This window comes from Pongo pygmaeus, chromosome 18 (genome assembly GCF_028885625.2).
Source record: "Pongo pygmaeus isolate AG05252 chromosome 18, NHGRI_mPonPyg2-v2.0_pri, whole genome shotgun sequence".
NCBI lineage: Eukaryota > Metazoa > Chordata > Mammalia > Primates > Hominidae > Pongo > Pongo pygmaeus.
This window is the reverse complement of record NC_072391.2, coordinates 25,987,088-25,993,087: the sequence shown is the minus strand read 5'-3', so window position 1 is coordinate 25,993,087 and position 6,000 is coordinate 25,987,088. Positions and strand designations below refer to the sequence as shown.

The 6,000-nt window shown below is 46.6% G+C and overlaps 1 long non-coding RNA gene across 2 annotated transcripts in view; it reads left to right on the top strand.

Moving 5' to 3' along the window:
* Positions 1-456: 456 nt before the first annotated feature.
* LOC129015099 (uncharacterized) overlaps positions 457-6,000 on the top strand; it is a 36,445-nt gene continuing 30,901 nt past the window's right edge. For both annotated transcript variants that reach the window (XR_010124238.1, XR_010124236.1), the window contains exon 1: positions 457-508. This is a non-coding gene — a long non-coding RNA (uncharacterized LOC129015099). The remainder of the gene's footprint in view (positions 509-6,000) is intronic.

Genomic DNA, 6,000 nt, shown 5'->3' with positions numbered 1-6,000 from the left:
GAGGCGGCGGCGAGCGGGAAGAAGAAGCGCTCCTTCAGCAAGCGGCTGGTTCCGAGCGGCCGCGCTGGCGGCGGCGGCAAGGGGGGCTCCGGGGCGTCCGGGCCGGCCGTGCCCGCCTTGCTCTATTCTGCACGCTCGGTGGGCAGCTTCATGAGCCGCGTTCTCAAGACGCTGTCCACGCTCTCGCACTTTAGCTCTGAGGGCGCCGCCCCGGACCGCGGCGGCCTCCGCAGCTGCTTCCCGCCCGGGCGGCCGCCGCGCCCACGCCGCCGCCGTGCCCGCCGCCGCCCGCCTCTCCCGCGTCGCCCGCCTCTCCCGCGCCGCCGAGCAGGTGCCCGGCGTGGTACTGGGCCAGTACCGGGCGGGGCGGCCTGAGCCCTCGCCTGACCCCGAGCAGCCTACGGGCCGCCGCGCGCAGGGTCAGGGCGAGGTCACTGAGCAGCTGGCGCACCTGGTGCGGGCCCTCTGGACCCTGGAGTACACCCCGCAGCACAGCCGCGACTTCAAGGTGAGCCCGCGCCGCCACGCCCCGACTGCACCCGGAGCCCCTGGGGCACCTGCCCACCCAGGTCTTCCTTCCCTCGGTTCCTCTTGGCCTGGCAGGCTTCTGCATTGGTTGCTCTGAGTGGTCTGGGCAATCGACCAGTGATTGTAAGGAGATTCATTCATTCATTCATTTATTCACTCACTCACTCACTCACTCACTCAACATGTATTTATTGAGAGCTTACTACATATGTGCCCATACTCTGTGATAATAGGCAATGGGAGTGACGTTGCAATGAACAAGACTGTCCGCCTTCATGGAACTTGCATTTTTGTGGGGTGGGAGTGTTGAGCATGGGTTCAAATCCTGATTCTGCCACTTACTAGCAATGTGACCTCGGGTAAGTTAAGCAGCCTCTCTGTGCTTACAGTTTCTTCATCTGGGACCTACTTTATAAGGTAGTTGTGAGCTGCAAACAGTTGATATATTAGGTCGAACACTGTGGAATTACCTATATTTCACCGTTTTTTATTTACAGATTGGCACTTTTATAGGGTTCAACCTGATAAGTAAAATACTTCACTATCATGTGTATTTGCTGCTATTATTTTTGTTATTAAAGACTTGAAGTAGTTAACATAATATCAGATAGTGGTTTGAAGAAAGAAAACCTGCTGATGTGATTGATGTGCTGACAGGCTACTTTTTATTTTTATTTTATTTTTAGAGACAGGGTCTTGCTCTGTTGCCCAGGCTGGTCTTGAACTCTTGTCCTCAAGCCACCCTCCCCTCTTTGGCCTCCCAAAGTGCTGGGATTACAGGGGTGAGCTATACATCCCTGGGGGTATGTATGGCCCTTGGCCAAGCCCTCCTTTGCTGTCTGCTGGTGGGGCTGCAAGTGTAGTGACGGTGAGATTTGAGAGCCGAGTGGTGGACTGGTACTGGATGGTATGGGACCATTTAGAATGCACTAAGAAATTGGGCTGTTACTCTAAGCAGAAGGGGAACATGATGTGAGATTGTGTAAGGGATACTTTTAGGTGGGACATGAATATGGTATTAAACAGCATGGAATCGGGTGGGGCGCAGTGGCTCATGCCTGTAATCCTAGCACTTTGGGAGGCCAAGGCAGGTGGATCACCTGAGGTCGGGAGTTCGAGACCAGCCTGACCAACATGGAAAAACCCCATCTCTACTAAAAATACAAAATTAGACGGGCGTGGTGGTTGATGCCTGTTATCCTGGCTACTCAGGAGGCTGAGGCAGGAGAATTGCTTGAACCTGGGAGGTGGAGGTTGCGGTGAGCCTAGATCGCGCCATTGCACTCCAGCCTGGGCAACAGGAAACTCTATCTCTAAAAACAAAACAAAACAAAAACAGCGTGAAGTCACACAGGGAGAAGGAGATTAATTCCTTTTTTTTTTCCTATCCTGATCTTGCCCAGGACGAAGTCTCAGCTTGATGTTAGTCTGTTTTTAACACCTCTTGTTCACCCCCCACCCATTTTTTTTTTAAACAGAGAGAACAAGCTTCAAGTCTAGAAGCGTTGGCAGGCAACAGTAGCTAGAATTTAATAAGGTTATGTTTTTATTGGGTTTCCATTTGTCTTCAATTCATGGCAAAAGGTACTGGTTTCCCATTGGTGCTATAAAGCTTCTTTATAACAACATTTAAGTAAAAGGAGATGATTTTGTTAAAATATAAAAAGGTGATCTAGCTGAGGATCTGCACTTGTTAAGGTCCAGCTTTCTTGCTGACGAACTACATGGCCAGTGTGCATCTCTCCCCGTTTAATACTTTTTACTTATATTTTATGCTGCTCAATGTTGTTTTTCTTGGAAAAAAATCGTTTGATCTTGGCAATTTGAATGGAAGTACTTGCCTGAGATAGGGACTGGAAAAAAATGAGATCTATGTCAGAGATCTCAAAATTATTATTATTATTTTTGAGATGGAGTCTCACTCTGTCGCCCAGGCTGGAGGGCAGTGGCCTGATCTCGGCCCACTGCAACCTCTGCCTTCTGTGTTCAATCAAGCAATTCTCCTGTCTCAGCCTCCCAAGTAGCTGGGACTACAGGCGCCCGCTACATGCCCAGTTAATTTTTGATCCACCTGCCTCGGCCTCCCTAAGGGCTGAGATTACAGGCGTGAGCCACCGTGCCCAGCTGAGATCTCAAAATTAGAAAGGGAGAATGATCAGAACTGACTACTGTAGGTCCACCCTCCCCTCCCTCCCCCCCCCCCCGCCCCGCCCCTCTTTGCGTACAATTGCCTGTAAGTAGCCACAGCATTTGTAAACTTTTCGAGGTCAGAGCCTAGTATTTAATTTTGGTTTTCTCCTCTTTTCCAAAATGTGAAAATCAGTTTCTACAGCATCTTTGTATGTGAACATTTCCATTGCTTTTTATGAGTTTGTGTTCATTTTTTAATCCATTAAGCTGTGAACAGAAATGGGTCAATAATTCTAGAAGTACAGAGACTGATTTATAGGCATGCTTTGGCAGACATGAACAGATTCTTAGAGGCCTGGCTTTTTAAAAAATGTAATCTCCTGAACCTTTAGTAGGTTTCACTCTACATTCATTCATTTACCTCCCATTTATTGAAAGCTTACTTAATCAGTTAGGAATGCCTTCAGCCCAAGAAAGGAAAATCCCTAATGATAGTGCCTTAAGCAATAAAAACGTTGCAATTGGCAATTGGCAATTGGCACACACAGTGATTCCGGAGGTGGATGGTTCTATGGTTCATTGGCTTGTTGGGCCCAACAAGGATCCAGACCATTTCTGTATTTCCACCTGTTGTCTTTTTAGCTATCATTGGCTTTTTGTTCTTAAGTTTGTCACCTCATGGTCGTCCAATGATGGCAGCCACAGCACCCGGCATTCTACCCAGGACGGCAGGAAGTCATTAGGGAAATAAAAATTCTTCCAGAAGCCCCTCAGCAGGCTTCTGCTGATATTTCATTGGCTATAACCATGTCAGCTGGCTGTCACGGAGGCTGGAGGGTGGGTGTTTGGGTTTTCCTGTCTTCATAGAGGAGATGAGTAAAGGAGGGGTTTACCTCCCAGGAAGCTATGAAGAGCTGAGTCTAGTAGGATCTAGGAAGTTCCCTGAGACAGCGCTTTTCACGCGTCAGTATGCACATAATTCACCTGGGGATCTTGCTGCAAAGCAAATTGAGATTCGGTAGAGCTGGAGTGGTACCCAAGATTCTGCATTTCTAACAAGCTCCCTGGTGATGCCAGTGCTTTTGGCTCAAGGACCATCCTGTGTATAGCAGGCACCAAGGAACAAGGAAAGCATTACCAAAAAAGGTGGCTCCTGAGTAGTGTTCTGAAAGATGAATAGAAATTTGCGGGGCGAGGAAGTGGTGGAGTGGCATGAAAGGGCATGTGGTTTTGGGGAATAGACATTTAGTGGCTGTCTGCACCATAGAGAGCAGTGGGGGTGCAGGAAGCCTGGGAGAAGAGTGTTGGAAACACACTGTGAAGGGCTTCGTGAGCTATGCTGGTTTGGATTTCATCCTCTGCAAGTTGAAAATCCAGAGGTGATTTTTAAGCAAGGAAGTGATATAATTAGATTCTTTTCCCCTTTTTATTCCCCCAGTTAGGTAACTCTAGCAAATTGATTACTTTTTTAAAAAAGGTTTTATTTTAGCTAAATTTGATGGGTATTATTTTGAGTATAAAGAAAGTTGAATGCTAAGGCAGGATGCAGTGGCTCATGTCTGTAATCCCAGCACTTTGGGAGGCCAAGGTGGGTGGATCACTTGAGACCAAGAGTTCCAGACCAGCCTGGACAACATGGTGAAACCCCATCTCTACTAAAAAAATACAAAAAGTAGCCGAGCGTGGTGGCACACACCTGTAATCCCAGCTACTCGGGAGGCTGAGGCACGAGAATCCCTTGAACCCAGGAGGTGGAGGTTGCAGTGAGCAGAGATCACGTCACTGCGCTCCAGCCTGGGTGACAGAGTGAGACTCTGCCTCAAAAAAGGAAAAAAAAAAAAAAAAAAGAAAGTTAAACACCAGAAGATGGATCTGAGTCATACCTCACTGTGCTTTGCCTGCTTGGGGTGGACATCCTTATTTCATTCAGATATTCTTCACTTTCAGATCGCTCACATTCAGCCTTAGAATCCTGCTCCGTTCTAGAAGGGCTCCAGGCAGCCACCACCACCTAGTTGAAGCTGGCAGAGGAGATAAAACCAATTTGCCATCTTGAGATAGTTTACCTTGGGGTTAGAAAAGCACTTACTACATCTTTGTGCTTTTATTATCTTAAAAACTTTAAGTTACTAATGCTTTTCTTTGTAAGTTTTTCAGTTAGAATTCTTTCTTCCTTTCTAACCACATTGATTTGAGTTTTAGGAGCTTGCCAAGTAGATGGTTTTTGGTTTTGGATGGGCTAGATGGTTGTTAAAGTTGGGTTTTCATTTCCCAGGATGAAATGAGTTGACTAGCTCCACCTTGATATGCTTTAAAAAATGTCTCTAGCCATTGCCTTTATTCTTTCTCTTTTTACACAGATTTTTTTTTTTTTTTTTTTTGTTTCCTACTCTTAGAGCACTGGTTTTCAACACGGGCACTTTTGCCTGTCCTCACCCCACCCTGGTCCCATCCCCTGGGACATTTGTCAATGTCTGGAACCCTACTTGGTTGTCACAGCTGGGATCAGGGTGCTACTGGCATGTGGTGGTAGATTCCAGGGATGCTGCTAAATGTCACACAATGTGCAGGACAGCCCCCCTTAATAAAGGATTTTCACCCCAAAGTGTCAATAGTGCTGAGGCTGAGAAACTGTTTGGAGGAAAGTTTGGAGACTCAGAGCAAGTTTCCTTTTACTTCCCCAGCCTTTAAAATGGTTACGTTGTTATGTCTCGCTCTCTCTCTCTCTCTGTCTCCCCCCCAATCTCTCCCTCTCTCTTTCTCCTTCTCTGTCTCTGAGTGTGTATATGTGTTTGCAGCAGTACTAGGGTAAAACTTGGGCTTCACTGGCAGGACCCTTGCATCACTTTCTTAGTAAAATAGTGAGAGTAAATAAATCACTTTGAATACATGATATGCCGTTTTAAAGGGAATCAGCTTATTCCTTTCGTAGGAGCATGGGTGCCCCAGATTCTTACAAATGCTTTCTGAGTTTTAGAGCTCAGAGCCATTTTGCAACAAGTAAAAAGATGGATGGTAATCTTTCAAGCAAGAAAGATAAATTTTATGGCAGCAGTTTTTAAATTGTGCTGGCGAAGAACAGCTAGCACAGAGTGATCTATTGATAAAAGAATTGTGGGGACTCCTTCCAGATTTGCAGTGAAACAAATAGTAATTGATGAATAGAATTCTCTTTCCCATATTTTTTTTCCTTGAACTTTGGTGCCTTGTGGTGCTTATTTATTAGTCAGCATTCTCAAGTCACAAAAGGAATAAACTTGTATAAGAGACTAGTGGTGAACAACCTGGCAATCGGAGGCTCACACTTGCTGAGTTTCCCAGCCTGCTTTTCCATGCATGCAT